This window comes from Eucalyptus grandis, chromosome 9 (assembly GCF_016545825.1).
Source record: "Eucalyptus grandis isolate ANBG69807.140 chromosome 9, ASM1654582v1, whole genome shotgun sequence".
NCBI classification, from domain to species: Eukaryota; Viridiplantae; Streptophyta; class Magnoliopsida; order Myrtales; family Myrtaceae; genus Eucalyptus; species Eucalyptus grandis.
The window spans coordinates 21,880,833-21,899,548 of NC_052620.1; the positions used below are offsets into that span (position 1 = coordinate 21,880,833).

General features: G+C 39.9%; 1 pseudogene; it reads right to left on the reverse strand.

Annotated features, from left to right (window-relative positions):
* Positions 1–18,716, reverse strand: part of LOC104420433 — a 107,064-nt pseudogene that overhangs the window by 43,162 nt on the left and 45,186 nt on the right.

Here is an 18,716-nt window from a genome sequence, read left to right on the forward strand (position 1 = left end):
CTGATTTTTGAAGCATCTGAATGAGTGATGGCTTGATCTCAAAATTGTTTGCTTGAATTGTAGGTCTTTTGATACTTGATGTGGTGCCTTGAACTGTTGCGCAGCATAATCTCTCAAGAGTCTACGTGGATTTTCATTATCACCGTCTGCCATCTTCTTAGCGTGATTTCTCTGTTCTCTCAGTCGTCTTTTGAATGTACACCCGATTTCTGGATCAAGCGCAACAAGTTTCCCTTGTTGGCTACATGTCATAAACCGATGTACACCCTGAAAAATAAAACAAAACGAAAGCTAGATTAAACTTAGAATTATCTGGTATCAATATTAATTAGTATTATACAAATGATCCCTGGCAACGGCGCCAAAAACTTGTTCGTAAAATTCTAAACGCAAGTGCACGTATCGAACAAGTAATATAATGATGAGAAAAAGTATCGTCTTACGGAGATCGATGATTAATAAACCAATTAAATACTAAAATAGAGTAATTCTAAAATTTATCTAACAGATCAAAATATAATTAAGAATAAATTAAAAATGAAATTTGTAGACTAAAAATGTAGTAAGTCAATCAGATAAATATGTTAGAGCATCCGATTTTACCATAATCACTAGATATGAATTTCAGATTATTATGAATACAAGAACGATATCAAACATGTGATAGCGGAATTTCCTAACCTATTTACTATCTATCTCTAGGTATAGCAAATCTACTCAGTTTATTAATCTACTATATCTCTATGTGAATTAAAATAAACATGAGTGCATTAAAAACTATGAATATTCTCGGCTTAATGAGTCTTTTGGATCACATTATCACCAAAAGCTACACAAATAACGCGGTATATCTCTATCTACGTTTAATTCATGGTTATATATTATAGTGAGCAATTGCATATTATCACTTCTCAGTCTCAAACATACATATCAGATCATTCAAGTGGTGGCCAGTCACTCAAAAGCATTAAACACAATAATATATAACTCACATGAATGGAATCAATTATAAAATATAAAAATCATGAAATTCATATCATCATTATTAGGCTACATCGTAGCCCTAACAAAAGAAATTAGAACATAGTAGAATAAGAAATAAAAATATAAATCAAACCAAGCATCTTGAATCAAAGAACAAAAATTTTGTCATGACTTTGGTATTCTCTTCAAAATACTTGAAAAACTCTCAGAAAAATGAAAAAAAACGATCTAACCCCAAAAACCTAGTTGCTCTCTCTCTTTCCTATTTATAGGAGATCCAAAATATCTATCTCCCAATACTTGCATATAACATTAGGGAACAAAATCAAGAATTTCCTGATTTGATATCCATCTTCCATTGCTGCTTTTATTTGAATTCTTGATAGTTGTTATTCTTTTTCTTATCTCCTCCATATCTCATTATTCTGCATAATAAAGGAAAATTCAAATAATCAGAAGGAAATCCAAATATTTTCTCATAGATAATGCATTAATTGTTGCTTAAAATAGGTAAAATAACTCTATTTTTATAGAGTTATCAATTTATTAATATTATTAGTGTAAATTCATTATAGGCTATTTATTTATTTATGAATTTGAATTAAATTAATTAATAATATAAATATTAATTTAATATATAATATGTCTCAATATGTTAGAATTCTCTATTTTTGAGAAATAACGTATTACATGTCATATCATGTTGCATGTCGGTGCTATTTAGATCTTAGATCTTGTGATTGGTGGATTACGTACATGACCCTAGAATGGAGTGATACAAGTGGAAAATAAGAAGAAGAATGAGAATGGATGATGGAATTACTTGTCTTAATTTATTATGATGGCGAGTTTAATGAGAACTCTACGAATTGTTTTTTATTGGGTCCGATTAGAGCAATGACTCTCGTTGTCGACGCTATCCGTTCATCCCCTCAAACATAGAATCGGAATGAAACAAGAAGACGGCTTGGAGTTTATATAAGAAAGAAAAGGTACGCTTTCGGGAATGGGGTTGGGGATTAACAAGCAAAAGATTCACACGATCGTCAGGATGCCAAAGCTGCTACGGGTGCGTTTGGGAAGACTTTTGGGGAAAGTCTTTGGGAAAATGCAAAGACCTTTGAGTTGAATGTGTTTTTCAAAATGCAAATTGTGTTTGGTAAATTGTAATTTAAAAGCCCTTTGTGAAGTACCTTTGGCTAAAATGGTGTTTGGGGGACAAAGGGCTTTTGTGAAAAAAAAAAAAATATCAAAAGAAAAATAAAAAGAAAAAACAATTGGGCCGGCGAGGTCGCAAAAGATTCACACGATCGACCTCAGGATGGGCCAAAGCTGCGTGGTCGCGTCATTCAACTTAACTCGCGCGACCTCGGCGAGGGCCGCGCCCGGGTCGCGCGACCTCCGGGTCGCGCGACCTCGGCGACGGCCGCGCCCGGGTCGCGCAACCTCGGCGACGGCCGATCGTCGCCGAGGCTACGCAACCCTCGGCGACGGCCGCGCTCGGGTCGCGCGACCTCGCCCGGCGGTGGCGCGACCTCGCCGGATGTCGGGCGACCTCGCCGGCGGTCGCGCGACCTCGCCGGTGGTCGCGCGACCCGAGCAGCTGCTGCCGGGGGACCTCGGACGGAGAAGATGAAAGTGAGGCAGAAAACGGAAAAACAAATAGTTCGTAAGGATAATTTTGGAAAAAAAAAATATGAACAAGAGTATCAACTTACCGAGAAAGCTGAAATGCCCAAGGCAGGGTACCCCGCCTTGGGCTTTCAGCCTCACAAGGCAGGCTTTCAGCCAAATGCCTTACAAAATATTTTGCCAAATACCAATTTTTTAGCCCAAAGGGCTTTGGAGGTCTAAAGGGGTTTGGAAATGCTAATTCCAAACGCACCCTACGTCATTCAACTTAACTTTATCATCTCCACTGCACCGACCAAAAAAAAAATCTCCACTGCGAATTTAGAAAACATTAATGACCGAATTAGCTGGAAATCCGATCGAATCGTTTACCATTAAAGTGAGCAATTGAATTGGATCGAATCCCGACCCGAACCAAACACGAGAAAGAGAAATGGATTACAAGTGATGTGGTCAATAAAGTATAAAGATTCACAATAAATGTTACAAGTAGTGTGTCATGATTTTAAAAGGAAAAGGATTAGAAAAAATAAAATATATCGATATCTTGAGGTAAAGTTTACCTTTTACTCACAAAGAGAGAGAGAGAGAGTGCAAATATAGAAACGGATTGAAACAAGAAGACGGCTTGGAGTTCATATTAAAAAGAAAAAGTGCCCATTGGAGAGTGCACGTGCCAAGACTAAGCCTCCTCCTCGTCCTCCTCCGGTCCTCCCGCCATCTCCATACGCCGCCCCACTCGCCGTTGAGGAAGTCAGGGACGGCTGCGACGGGCTCGGTGGCAACAGCGGCCGCGTCGAAGAAGAGACCCTCACGTGAAGGCCGACGAGGGGTTGGCAGGGCGCACAAGGCGGCGGCGGCCGCGGAAGCCATGGCCGTTGGAGCATCGGGCGTGAGGCTATGGATGTTCCATGAGAAAAAGCAACGAAGAAGATGAAGTAAAAGGAAGAGAGAGAGAGAGAGAGAGGAGCGGAGGAAAGTGTAAAGGGGAGGGAGAGGGGAGAGGGGTGAATGTCATTCGGGCTTGGGCCCCAGATGACAGGTGTCGCCTGACCAGACCTATCACCGTCTGCGGTGCGACGCCTTTTTGCCTCTGCCAACGCACGCCTTCAAAAAATCAAAAACACGTCCTTTTCCTCATTAAAATAACCCAAACATCATTAATTCCACCGATCACTGATTTGCCTAACTTAAGGCCACCCAAGACTGACAATGAACGTACCCGTGTGCACGTTGTAACCTTTATCGTGTGAATATGGCGCATGCATGACAAATTGTTGCAACTACGAATTTGAAAGAAAGGTCGAAGTGTCTGCATCTTAACGTATAGGCAGGGTAGCACCTGATAAAATACATCAGATGTCAGAAAGTCCAAAGGAAGAAAATTGGGAGGAAAATTGTATTCTGTATTTCATGAATGACTATCTTTACAAGTATATACTCCTATTTGTAATGTAATAAATGTACACTTGGGAAAGAATAATGATGATACATGAAATCAGAATCTTATCTTGGATTGATTCACAGAACGATATTGTAGATCAATTATTGTCCCAATTATAATCGCATATGATTTTCAGATATCTTCACATACCCCATATCTTTAACATTAGAGATTTGGACCTTATATAATGGCCAATCTATTTCCTACGTTTGAGTGTGCTTGGCGACTGCGTAGGAAGAGAGAGAGAGAGAGAAACCGCCCCTGCGTTGTCCAGTCGCCAACCATTTAAACAGAAGCTGCACAATATGTTTTGAACTCATGAACATTATGCCGACGTGGTTATATCTGACCTTGGATTTGCAAATGGTCGGCCTTTTCCTTTCATAAATACCCCTAGTCGGCTGCTCTCGACGTTTTCTGCGTCGCTTTCCCTCTCTCCTCAATATTTTCTCCTCTCCTCTGGTTATTTCTTTTCTCTCTCCCCGCGAGATGGCCCAAAACAAGCTTCTTCTATCCTTTTACTTTCTTCTTGTAGCCTTCTCTGCAAATCTCAACACCCCTCGTGCTAGGCCGTTGGTGGCTTCCACTTCGCCGCCACTGCTGCCGTTTCCGCCGCCTCCACCACCACAGTCGCCACTGCCGCCAACGCTGCTGCCATCTTTCCATGGTGGGGGGCACTTCACGCCCAAAGTTCCTGGGCATAGCCCCGGCATTGGAAATTGACTCAGAACTAGGGTTTAGCACTGACCTGGTGTTCAACTGTGTATGTTCTTCACTTTCATCATAAATGTATTGCCATTCTAAATACAAAAAGAAATCAGCATGATTTATGGTGAACTAGGTAACCCTTCCACCATTAAATGCTTTCAGAAGGAGAAGAAGAGCTCTTGTTTGGTGTTTTGTCAAAGAGGGTCTTTGGCATAAGGTTTATGTTTATGTTTATTTGTTGAAGTGTGCAGGATGTTTGTCTTCGTCATAAATGTAATGTAAGTATTGTGCTATTATATAAGAATGTAATGGTGAGTGTTGTGCTATTATATAAGAATGAAGGAATTGTGCTATCATATTATAATGTAATGGTGAGTGTTGTATATTGATCGAAACTACAAGAAAGCATACTAGGAACAATTTCTTCCTCCAACATGTGCACTCAATTCCAAATTTCCAAAGTTATCATTATTCTTTTGGTTCTAACAAGGGAATACAGTTCTGGAATGCTTAACACTTGCTCAACATCTGCAAATCCAAGAGATCATCTAAGCATAATTTCGATGAAAGACCGATCGTGTATTACATATATGCATGCCAATGAAGACAGCCAATATCTTTTAATGCATAGCAAGGTAGTCACATGATCGGATCAAAATGAAACATAAACATGCATGTTTGCAACATGCGCCAATTCAAAAGTATAGAAGTAATCGACAATTCCGACACAACTAAGCAGAAGTGCAACTCCACATTATAAAACAATTTTATATGTATTAGCAGTACCAAACAATCAATGCACTATTGAAGAATCACAAAAAGAAAACCTTCCAATATACTCTATTCTCTCTCTTAGGCCTTATTTGATAATCATTCTGCTCCCGAAAGTAATTCCTAGTTAGAAATGGCTTTTTTTAATTATGTTACTAGATGGCTTTCTAAGCATTTGAAGCCATTTAATAACTATCCAAAATTTATATTTGTGAGATAGAAATACATTTGGTAAGATCTCAAATTTCTTTGTAACTTAGAATTTCTTTTAATTTTTAAATAATTTTTTTTTTATATTTTTATATTTTTTTCTTTTTTTTTTCCTTTTCTTCTTCTCCTTCTTCCACTTTGGCCAATCATCGGTGATCAGCTAGACGAGGGTCGGCGACCTCATCAGAGTGTCGCCGACCGAGCCTTCCCAGTGTTTCGGCGAGGCTTGGCCTCGTGAAGCCATCACGAGGGTGGTGTCGCCTGGCCTTGGGGAGGCTAAGCTTGCGGTGGCTTGATGAGGTCGAGCCTCGTTGGCGAGTGGGCGAGCTCAACCTCGCTAAATTTAGGTGAGGCCGATCTTGCCTAGCTAAGGCGAGGTCAAGCTTTGCCAGCTGTCGGGGGTCGGAGACGCTTTGACGAGGTCATCAACAATAGTCAGGCCAATGATTGGCCAAAGGGGAAGAAGGAGAAGAAGAAAAGGAAAAAAGAAAATTAACTTGATTCTAGAGTTGTTCCCAAGAATAAAGAACTAACATTTTTTTCTACTTTCTTTATTTTGTTCTAAATCTATTCTCAAGAACAAATTTGTTCCCAGAAACACAAAAAGTTACTAAACGGATTTCTATTTTTGTTTTGTTCTGGGGAACAAAAGAATAAAATCAGGTAGCCACATCTATGGAAGATGTTGTAATTCTACAGGATTAGTCAAGATGTCTATTTAACAAGATGAGTTCACAACATGTGAAATCCATCTTATCTTCTGGTTTAAGATGTGTGTGGTAGCTGTGTAGTCAAATGAAACTCAAGAATTGGTGTACCAAGTGAAGGACCTTGTCATCATAGAATCTAGAGGATGGAAAATAGTTATCCTCAAGGTCAAATTACAGATTAGAAACACCAACTTACTGTGGCTTTTCTGTGTACGTTTATGGTTGAAGCATCTATACAGTCATAATTTGAAGAATTTCTGTGCATGTAGAGAAATAAAAACCCCCAAAAACATTTTTCTCCAAAGATAGGCCAATTTTTTGGAGTCTTAGAACATTTGAAAATCTTAATTCGTGCCTTTATTTAGCAGCTTTAGTTTCTAGATTAGTTGGTGATGATCCCATTAAATTCTAATTGTCAAAACCTGAACTTTACTAACGTGGATATATTGATTGATCTTCTTTCAAGCTCACTTAACAGGTAATCTGGATGCATTTGAAATGCTCCTGCCTCAACCAGATTTTCCTGATTTCTAATTTTCTCCACAGATAGGCCAATTTTTTGGAGTCTTAGAACATCTAAAAATCTTAATTCGTGCTTTTATTTAGCAGCTTTAGTTTCTAGATTAGTTGGCGATGATCCCATTAAATTCTAATTGTCAAAACCTGAACTTTACTAACGTGGATTTATTGATTGATCTGCTTTCAAGCTCACTTAACAGGTAATCTGGATGCATTTGAAAAGCTCCTGCCTCAACCAGATTTTCCTGATTTCTAATTTTCAGCTTATAGGCACAGGCAAAATGATTTACTAAGGCTTTAGGTCATTTCGGTAATGAAAGAAGCCCCATCTTCGTGAAAAACAACTTAAGTACCCTGGATCCACAAACTCATCAAGTGATCTACCGAAGACACTCACCCTTTTCAGCCACTCTAAGAGCCAAACCCTCTGGATCTGCTTTACGTGCAGCTTCAACCTAGCCAGAGTAACCTGAAAGTCTAAGAATCTATTCAAATACAATTATCACTCAAGCTATAAGTTCACTTTGATTACTCTTAACAATCTGAGTGAATTAGTCTAGGACAAATGACCTGTTGCCAGCTGCTATACTGGTCGTAGGCACTCAATATATGACTACTTCTGCAAAGCTTGTCTCATTTGCAAAATCTGAATCAAAACAAATTTGTTACCCCAGAGGCTGACGAGTATGCTGATGAAAAATCACGAAAACCAATTCTTAAGTTAAAAAAGAAGAAGTTTCTGCCTATAGGAGGAGATTGACCTAAGTCCACTTCCACCTCATTTCTGACTGGATCACCATGAGGCAGATGGCAGCTGCACATGGTGAGAACATTTAAGGCGGCATCGAGTTCCCATCCGCGCATATACCCGATAGAAAAGATTCATAATCGAATGACCAAATAGAGAAGATTTGATGGTGACTATGTACAGCAATTTTGCAATATCAAGAACTCAACATTATCAATCAGCTCATCTTCATTACAAAAGTCTTATTGACCCTAAACATACTTTAGAGCAAGTTTAGCTGCCAGTTGTTTTATCTTTCAACCGCAAGCAACGGTGCCAACTGTTACTCCAGATGCCGTGGCCTCCAATAGACCAGATATTGAATGATTTTCTTCGTTACACTCAATTAGTAATTGAAGTAAGTAGTCTAAGGCACCATTATGTAGAAAACAATTGGATAAAGCAAGAGCATCCGTTAGTTTTCCTCCACCAATTAATCTGCAGAAGTAGATCAGCGAGATTTAAAAATAACCCATGACGAAATCAGAAGTAGAATGTAAAGTGCAGTATAAAATTGAACCATTGAGATGAGGCCACATTTAGCACTCTTAACTTGCCTGGTTTTAGCAATTAGGTCCTCAAAATTTTTATTGGTGCAATTGAGTCTTCTAACTTGCATGTGTTGTGCGTTAACATGGCAGCCAACATGATTTTTTTTAATAGTTTAATAAAAATAAAAATAACAATACGATAAAAACAAAGACCACAAGAAGGAAGTTGAAGGGAGAAAGAGAGAGATTGTGATAATGCAGCCGGACAGGCATCGCCATCTCTACAATGGACACTGCACCGCATCCTACTGCTGTCATTTCCAAAGTCAACCTCTATCATCCACAGACACTTGACTTTGCCTAGAATGCTAGAACACACAATGACTTTGCAGAAAGGATTGATCAATCGCCGAAACTTTTCACGTGATTGACCATAACTTCATCAATAGCGAATGCCAGCGAGAAGTAGTTTTCATGGTCCAGCTTAATCAACTCCCTCAATTGCTCACCATGCAAGGCCGCCACCACAGAGTATCCTTTTAATCTTATCGAGCTTGGTAAAAAATTGGCCACCACACAATAATTTGAACCTCTTTCTTGGTACAATATACTCAAAGCTGGATCCTAGACTCTCAATTGGAGGAAAAAAAAGTGGAATTCGGGATTGGGGGTCCTCTCAATCCGACGATTGTCCATTACCTGTCATCACAATCGCACCCATCTTGTCATTGTTTATCCCCATGGAGGTGTTGGCTATGTTGGTAAGTCCAGCTAGAGGTGGAGGAGATGGAGTGGCAGCACCGCGACAGGTCTCCGCCTCTGGCGTCGGTGGTGACGACCACCATAGGTCTCTTTCTGGGCACGCGCACTCCACTTCAAATTTCCTTTTCTTTGTTTTTCCTTTTTCTTCTGTTTTTTTTTTTTTTTTTTTTGGGTGAAAGTAAGAAATCCTTTTTCTTCTGTTTTAATAGGGGCGCATAAAAAAACCTATTTCTCTGTTTTTCTGCTCTAAGAATAGAATTGAAAAAGAAATCTATTTGATAATATAATATAATTTCTTTTTTGTTTTTAGAACAAATTTTTAGCCTAAAAATAAATTTGGAACAAAAATAAGAAGAAGAAATTTTTACTTTTCTATTTCTATTCATAAAACCTCCTCATTGCTTGTTTGCGTTGCGTACCATATTTCCACATTCTACATCAACGCTTTCAATTCAATTGAATAAAGGTGCAAACGATAATCATTCTCTTCTGAGGCTTTATTTTTGGCTTGAAAACTATTTTCTATTTCTATTTATGGATGAGTTTTTGAGAAAAATACGTGTTTGATAATAGACATAAAATTTCAGCTCTCAAAATAAAAATTTGTTTGATAAACCTTCCTAAATATCTTCCTCTTGGTTGGCGAATGGCTGGAGGTGGCGGATCATGGCGAGCAAGTGGGCATTGATGGGGATAAGGACGTGCGATGAGAAGAGTTTTTATTTGAAGAAGAAGAAGATTGGACAATAAACTCAAAATTAGACTTGAAGACAATTAATCACAAGTTCGACAATTTCATTGTATCCAACTTTAAGGAAATACAGAAAAAGTAAAAGTGGAAAATACAAGTATAAGCAATATGGATATTGATTCCATGTAGGAAATTTTGAAGCGAACCAGCTGTATATCTCTATCGATACATCATATGCAATATGGAGATTGATTCCACGTAGGAAATTTAGAAACGATCGCTGCGGCTTTTTATATGACCAGAGCACCCTTCAATTACCAATAGTGGACCACATGGGGACTACTATGTGGTATGCACGGTTTCTGTCTGCTGCTGCATTAAACTAGGGAACACATTTTAACTCAACTATACTGTTCCCTTGACCCAATCCAGCTTCGCCTTCAGTCTCTGTTCTCCTAATGCACCACCCCCCTGACAATCCACCGTTTATCCCGAATTCAAGGTGTCCTGGTGCTTACCCGTTCACCCTTCTCTGGTGCATGGCATTTAGGAGGTCTTCCCGGCTTCTGCATTCAGAACAGACATGAAACGGGGATGCAGGATGCCGAAGGGGCTTTAGCAAGACTGGTGTCTCTCTGCAGAAAATTAGGCAAACTAATGTCCGTTAGAGATGTGACTAACCTTAAAGCAGTTATACCAGAGAAATCACGGATACAAGGCAAAGAGGAGTATAAGTACAAACTGAGTTATCAAAGGTCCTTGCTGATTGGAGTCAGAAAAAGTTCTCGAATGCCATACTAGAGATAAACTTCTCGAACGCCATACTAGAGATAAACTCCTTGAAGGAGCTTCTAGTAAATATCTAACAACCCTAGTTTTGACCATAAAAAGCGAAAGAATCCAGTGGATTAAAGAAACAATAGAATTTCTTTGGCAGCAAGACGAGATGTACTGGGAAATAAGATCCAGCAACAATTGGATGAGAAGGGGGGACAAAATTTCTCAATTTTTCCATGCAACCACCATTTAGCGTAGACAGCAAAATAAAATTTCAGCATTTTTCAGCATTGGAAGATGAAAGTGGAGCCTGGTACCGAAAGCCAGGTGTCGCGACCAATTTTTTTCGGGGTGTGAACCACCTAGGTTTTGGCTAATGGATTGTTAAGCTTAGACTTAACTCGGGCTCTCCCAAGCCCATACCAATTCGCAATTTAGGTTTAAATTTCTTAACATGCAATTGATTTTCAATTAGGAGTCGCCACTAATCTATTTTTGGTGGGTCGATTAGAAACCTAAGTAAAGTAATGAGAGATTTACTTTACTCCTACGAACCAGAGATTATGGGTACGGGGACTTGGTTACACTAGATTTCTCTAATGCCCTTTCGGTACCATTTCTTTTTATTTTAAAAAATGTTTTTGCAAGCAGTTTGAATTGATTTTAAAATTATTTCCCTAACATGTGAGGCCATCATACGGGTGCACAAACCACCAATTTAACATCCAAGAAAGCAATGAATAAATTGCAGGACTTAGCTCATAGCAACGAAAGCATCTACGTTGTTAGATTAAAATCCACATCAACAACCCTAAATATGATTTCTAATTAACACGCAATTTTTGTTTTGTTTTCACTTAATTAATGAAAATCATGCGATATGCAATGCATGCCACTAATTTAACATGAAATGATATGACATGGCAACATGACTTAGCTATATGACCTAAGCAATATGACATAACTAAGCATGTAGTCTATCCTAAGCATGAGATGATTTATTCTAAATAATTTTTTTGTATTTTCTATGAGATTCGAAATTAAAGAAATGCAACATTTAAATATGCAATCTAAATTAATCTAATGACCTAATTCTAATGACAAGCAATTTCTAATTAAATGCATCTAACAAAAATCACTAAATGACGTGCATTGTATGAAACTAATTCTATATGACGTGCACATGATTTTATTTTCCTAATAAGCATGCAATCTATTTAGGAGAAATTATCTAAACCTATAATATGCAATCTTAGCATGCAATGACGTGCAAAAAATGCCTTAATTCTACATGACATATGCATAATGACTTCTTTTCTTTTTGTGTTTTTCCTTTTTTCCCTTTTTTTTAAAATTTCGAAATTAATAATTGCCAAATAATTAAACATGCAATCCAAATTAAAAAAAGAACTAGCAACCTAAATTAATTGATTTGATTTTTTTATTTTTTGAAAATTCGAAATAAAATTCCTATTATGAACATGCAAACCCTAAAACTACATTTTTTGATTTTTTTTTAAAGAAAACTAATTTAAGTAACACCACAGCAAATCAAGCCATATTGATTCCCAAATCGACGAACCATATCTCGCGCATGAGATCGGGTTGGCCAATTTCACATAAATCACGAATCGGATCTTGAGCGGGAGATCGGATTGGCAATTTTTTTAAAGTAATTGCGAGTCGGATTTCGAGCTTGAAAATCGGACAGCCAATCACTAGTTCCCAGGCAATTTCATATCATGGAATTTCAATTTCACATTAAAGGAATAATTACACTAGAAAGATAAAATAAAATAGCAAAAATAATAAAACAAAAATAAGATAAAGAAAATACCTAAATTTTCTTTTTTTTTTTTTTTTTTTTTTTCTTAAAAAGAAAAAGAAAAACAAAGTTGTGGCCAGTCCGGCGAGGGGGATCACCGGCTAGGGTTTCGGCGAGGCTCCGGAGCGGCGTGTCGGCGCCGAGGCGGCGAGGAGCATCGCGGGTCCGCTCGAGCCGGGAGGCGAAGCGGAGGCGGAGTCGGGCGGCACGGGCTGCGTCGCGGGGCTGCGTCGGGCGCTCGGATCACGGGCTTCAGCCGGCGGGGCGCCTCTGGGGACGGCGGGAGGCCTCGTGGTGGCTGCGATGAGGAGCTCCGGCGTCTGGATCGGGCTGTTGGGAGCGGCGTCCGGTGAGAGAACCGGATCGGGGCGAGCGTCGCGGCGCGGAGCAAGGGTAGCGTCGGATCCGGGTCTTCAACGAGTCTCGGCACCAGTGAAAGGGAAGCGTCGAGCTGGGTTCGGGCCTTCTGTCGTCGGGGACCTCGGATTTGCAGGCGGAGGGACTCTAGCGGCTGGATCTCGGCTCAGCTGCGGCTCTAGGTCACCGGTGGCTTGGGATTTGACGGCGGAGACAGATCTCGCAGAGGAGGGTTGCAACGGCGGGGATTGGCGCGGCGTCGGGGGCTTCTGTTGCGGGCGCAGTGAGGTGAGGCGGAGGCGGCGGGTCGCGGGCCGAGCAGGCGGCGGCGTGTCATCGAGGCTCCGGGGGCTCAACGTCGGGGCGGCGCAGGTCGTCGGGGCTCGCGGCTCGAGTGCTCGCGGACGGAGATCGGCGACGGCGCGAGTGGCCGGCGAAGGCCCCCCGTGGGGAAGATGAACGATCGCGCAAGGGGGCTTTTCTTTTCTTTTTTCTCTTTTTTTCTACTTTTCCTCTCTCCACTCACTTTTTCACCCTTTGCTTTTTTACCGACGGAAAGGACCCCTTCTCTCATGCTTTTCTCTCTGAATTTGTTCCCCTTCGATATGGCCGAATGTCTCAATTGCGTGGCCTCTTCCCCAAACCCTACGCATTTAATCTATTTATAGGCCGCGAGTTAGGGTTTTAATTTTCCAAATCCATATCCACGAAAATTTCTTTTTCCAAATGTAATATTTGCTTTTGATACGATTTAGGATTGCAAGAGGATTCTTCTAAAATTTAAAATCTCGCATAAATCAATCCGTAAAATCTTTCCGAGAATATGGGCTTGGGCCAATTTATTCCATTTGTGGGCTTAGTCCAATTCACCAAATTAATATTCCGAACCATCAATTTGAACCCATTTGTCACCGGCCCAATGTAAATGCAAATAAATGCACATAAAACTATATGCTATGCAATTAACTATTTTTTCAGAAATAAAATTAACTCCTAATTTTTTAATGCAATAAATGACTAAGCAGGTTGCCAAAATTTAGGTGTTAACAGCTGCCCCTCTTTGAAGGTGAGCTCGAAGAGGTTGCCTTCAAAGACAAATTGAGACCTAAATTTTGACTATGCACATGCATTGAATGATTTTTTTGTTGGAAAATGAATTCCATTTTTTAATGCAATTTATATGATGCATGCAAATACTAATGCAAATGATAGATGAACCTACCTGAAATAACTTACCTTCAAGGAGGATAGAGTAATTCGAGGTAGTGGGTGTTACCTGTCCAGGACCTGTACCATTCTACGGTCGCCCAGTATGGCAGAAAGGAGCCGCTTTCTCAGGACCCGTACCATTCTACGGTCGCCCAATACGGCAGAAAAGTTTTGTAAGGAACTGCTTTCCCAGGACCCGTACCATTCTACGGTCGCCTAAAAGGGGATTCATTTTCCAGGACCCGTATCATTCTACGGTCGCCTGAATGAGGAAATTGCTTTTCCAGGACCCATACCATTCTACGGTCGCCTGTTAGAGCAATAAATGTTGTCTAGGACCCGTACCATTCTATGGTCGCCTAGATTGAGGTTTTGCTTGGCTAGGACCCGAATCATTCTTCGGTCGCCTAGCCTTGCGACAGAAATCATCCGACCAGGACCCGAACCATTCTTCGGTCGCCTTAATCAGATTGAATCTGGAGGAAAAATCTTTGGGGGACAACTCCATTGAGTGTCGATGAAAAGGACTCTGGGCTACGAAAGCACGCCAGGTTGATAAAAGAAATCTGGGCTATGAAAGCACGTCAGGTTGATAAGAGAAATCCGGGCTACGGAAGCACGCTGGTTCGATAAAATGGACTCTGGGCTACGAAAGCATGCCAGGTCGATAAGAGAAATCCGGGCTACGAAAGCACGCCAGTTCGATAAGAGAAATTCGGGCTATGAAAGCACTCCAAGTCAATTATAAGGGACATCGGGCTACGAAAGCACGCCGAGTCGATGAAGATGGGCCTTGGGCTACGAAAGCACGCCAGGTCAATATAAAGGACACTGGGCTGCAAAAGCACGCCAGGTCAAAAAAGGGACATCGGGCTACGGAAGCACGCCGAGTCGATGAAAATGACTCTGGACTACGAAAGTACGCCAGGTCGATATAATTGGACAACTTGACCAAGTCAAGTGTCGATGTACTTGAGAGAGAATACCTGCATAATGACAAGTATTTTAGAGTATGGTAGAGATATACTTACTTGCTAATATCTCTGATTCTTGGGGATATGTCTTTTGGAATTTAGATATCTTGTGGAGGTCCTTCACCTCATGGTGGAGGTTTCTTATCTCCTAATATCATGAAACATTCTGAAAGGCTCTTAAATTACCTGTCAGACATGGTTTAGAGCAAAAACTGATATGCATTCATCAAAGAGATAGAGAATCTAAGCTACTCTAGAATGCACATTTCAAAATTCAGTGAGGTTTTTATCAACTCAATCGGGGTTCATGCATAATGACCTTTGCATCACCCAAATTTCCACTGGAGAGAATTGTCGTTCAAGACAACGACATGGATTTCTTAAAAATGTTAAATGAGAAACTTTCAGTTAGAAATGACTTTCACTCACTCTCGTTTAGAATAGCTATTTTGTGAGAATCACTCCATCTCACTGTCATCATATTAACAAGGGTCCGAGTTTTCTCACAAGCGGTACGACCTTACCAATTTGAGAGGTCTTTAACAAGGACCGTAATGTGGGCTCGGTCAACGGCTTAGCAAAGGGACTCTTCGAGTCAAGGCTATTGAAAGAACAACTCTTTAATCATCTCTGGGTTTACAAGTCAAGAACCCTACAAAATGAGAAAGAAATAATCTTGCTCGCACTTCTTCGAGCGATGCTTATAAACATATGAACTCCTATGTTAATTTAAGTGCCCTAATCTGAAGAGACTTTGTAAATGAGGTAACGTAGGCTGGGTTCATGGGTTGAGAAATGAAAGGATCATTAGGCTCAAAATGTGTGAATGGTGAGAGTTGGTGATCATCTTGGCATTGCCGCCGGTTTTCTTTTTCATCATCAGGGATTGTCTTCATGAAATGCCCCATTGATTGTAAAAACTCAACTTTTGAGTTCTTTGAGTATTGCTCCATCAGGATTCAATTCTTGCAATTGACAGTCACCTTATCTTGACTCTCTTTCTCATCTATGGGCATTGGCCTTGCTTTTATCAGGCACACCGCTTTTTCATGCCCCTATTTCTTATTCATTTTTTTTCACTTTTTTTTTCATGGGCATTGGCCTTGCTTTTACCAGGCACACTGCTTTTTTCATGCCCCTTAGTTCTATTTTGATTTCAATTTTTGCGCATAGTGCATGCGTAAAATAATGACACTCGAACTTTTAGGGGTCTTCATTTGCCTTTTGCCTTGCCCCCAGTGTGGGAGATGATCACCAACTAGATTTGAAGAAATGAAATTGCAGGCTCAAGTGGGCTACGCAAAGGATATGAGTGTTTAGGATAGAGAAAAGAATGCTCTTCATCATCTTAGGGCACTTAAATTACCACATGAATTCAATGTAATAGCATGACTAGAAGATTGATGCAAGTGAGAGCAAGAAAATTTCAATTCATTTTCCTCACCTTATGATGCTGTTTTTCCTCCAATTTGCCCCAATGTGGGATGGTTCTTGACAGGGATAATTTGAAAGAATTTCCACAAGTATATGGAGCTCAAAGGGGTTAAGCAATGTATTACCTATAGTGTTTGGGATAGAGAAATAAACTATCCCTCATCGTTTCGGTCATCGTACCTTTTGCGAGAGAACTCTTTACCTTGTAGATATGGAACTTCCTACACTCATCTCACAAGTGTATAAGTAGGGGACTGTGTATAGGATAGGGCTTGCCTTTCGTCATCCTGATATGTCTCATTCAACAATCTTAAACATTGATGTCACTCCATTAAGTTGTCTATCTTGACAAATCTCCACATGAAATTAATGAGCTAAATCAATATGAAAATTCTCTTTTCAAAAGAGTCCAGCAACTTTAAGCATGAAAAGTGTTTGTGACTTCAAAACAAACAATTTATTGCACTCAAAACATGGTTTTAAGCATTCATTCAGGGGATTGCTCCACAAAGGGATTATCTCAACAATAGATGTCCTTGGATTGTCTTTATCAATCAAAAGTGACAATTCGCTTTTTGATTTGATGAATACTCCGTTCTTGCTTTTGCCCCTGCACAAGAGAACGTGCATGAATAGGATACTATGCAACTCAAAGTAAATTCAAATTGCACAACCATTTTGGCTCGGATCGAGATTTTGTCTCAGTCATGTCACTACTAGAATCTATAGTGCCGCCAATTCGTCATCTGCAAGGAAAAGAACAAAGCGTCATCTCCCAAAATTATTTATGTTCAAAAACGAGATGTACCTCTTTCACCAAAGATGGATGATCCTCTTTTAACTTGCCCCTCATTTTGTTTGGCCCTTCAAGATGGATATTTCAAGTAGTATCGAGATGTGACCGACATTAACTCTTTAGAAACTTGTTGAGTAACAATTGAACCAATTGCAACCTGATGTGCCTTTTTTTCAGATGCTTTCTTATCGGGTCAAGAAAGTAATGCTCTGAAACATGAAGTAATTGAGTCAGAAAATTAAACAAGGCTAATCTAATGCATGCTTTTTGGAAATGGCTTGAAAAATGATCTTTTTTTTTTGTTCTTTTGGACTTTTTTTTGGATGAGGAAGCATGAAGAAGCATAGTCCTCAGAATTCTCCTTGGATGATATTTTCTTTTCATTGTTGGATATCGTCACCGGGCTAGTTTGGTGTACCGCATCATGTCCTCAAAACAAAACTTGTAATTCTATTGATATTCATCAATCAAATTAGATTTATTGGAATGTGATGCTTAAGCACAGAAGAAATTGAAATCAATCCCTAAAAGCGATAAGAATTCCCATGCAGGGGAAAGTGCATGCCCCTAATTAAATGAGGAAATGGAACAACTTAGGACCATGAATCATGTGTACTTGAATTCTTCACCCTCCTTGATCTTGTGAGGCGAACCCTTCAGGTCAGATATTTTTCTCTATATATGTCACTGGTCTCTTCATGATGGCATCAAATTTGGCTACCTCAGGAAAATGATACGATTCAAAAAGTCTTCTTGGCTCTCTCCTTAGAGTAACAATTTCTCATTGAAGATAGATTGCAACACTTTTGCTTGATGAGATTAGCTCTTTTTGATTCGTCATTTTAGCTCTCGATCGTGAACATATGGGTGAGCGGGATCGTTCCATAATCACCTAATTCAAATGAACGGGAACATATAAGCATGAGGGTAAATAGAAAGTCGATCCATGACAATGATCTAATCGATTTTTCCATTTTGTTCATTTATTCATGAAAAATTCTTACATGAAGGGCATTTCCTAAAAATAGACTAGGAAAATAAAGATAGACACCCTAACAAGAGCAAATTTCCTAAACATGAATTGAAAACAAATTCTCCAAAGGTTTTTTTGGCAAATGATTCATTGCATGGCAATTCCCTCATTTCATTTCTAATTGACAAACGAATTAGATCAAATGACTAACCTAGATTGTCATGGATGGACCAAAAGTAAATTGCATAGTATAGGGATAGAAGACTTATTTCACCAAGGAAAATCAATGGCAATCACATAGACATGCGCATGGTAAGTGACTCGATTTCTACTCTATAAGGCTTATCAAAGTGGAGCCACAAGGATGATCGGACTAGACACGGGCTTGTGGACTATGTCGGGTCCTCATGACTCTGGCTTGGTAAAAGAGCCGACCCGGGTCGCGAGCATGTGGACCGAGGTGGGTACTCTTGACACCATGAAAAAAACTTCGGGATTGAGATGGGCGACTCGTACCGCGAGCATGCGGTCGGAGTGGTATCCATTTCAATACCATCCTAAATGATTCTATGTGGCCCAGGTCCGGCGACGGGTTGTGTATGCAATAGTGTAGTGCAAATGCAAGGCATGCAAAACAGTTCATATCAAGCAATACTTCGTAT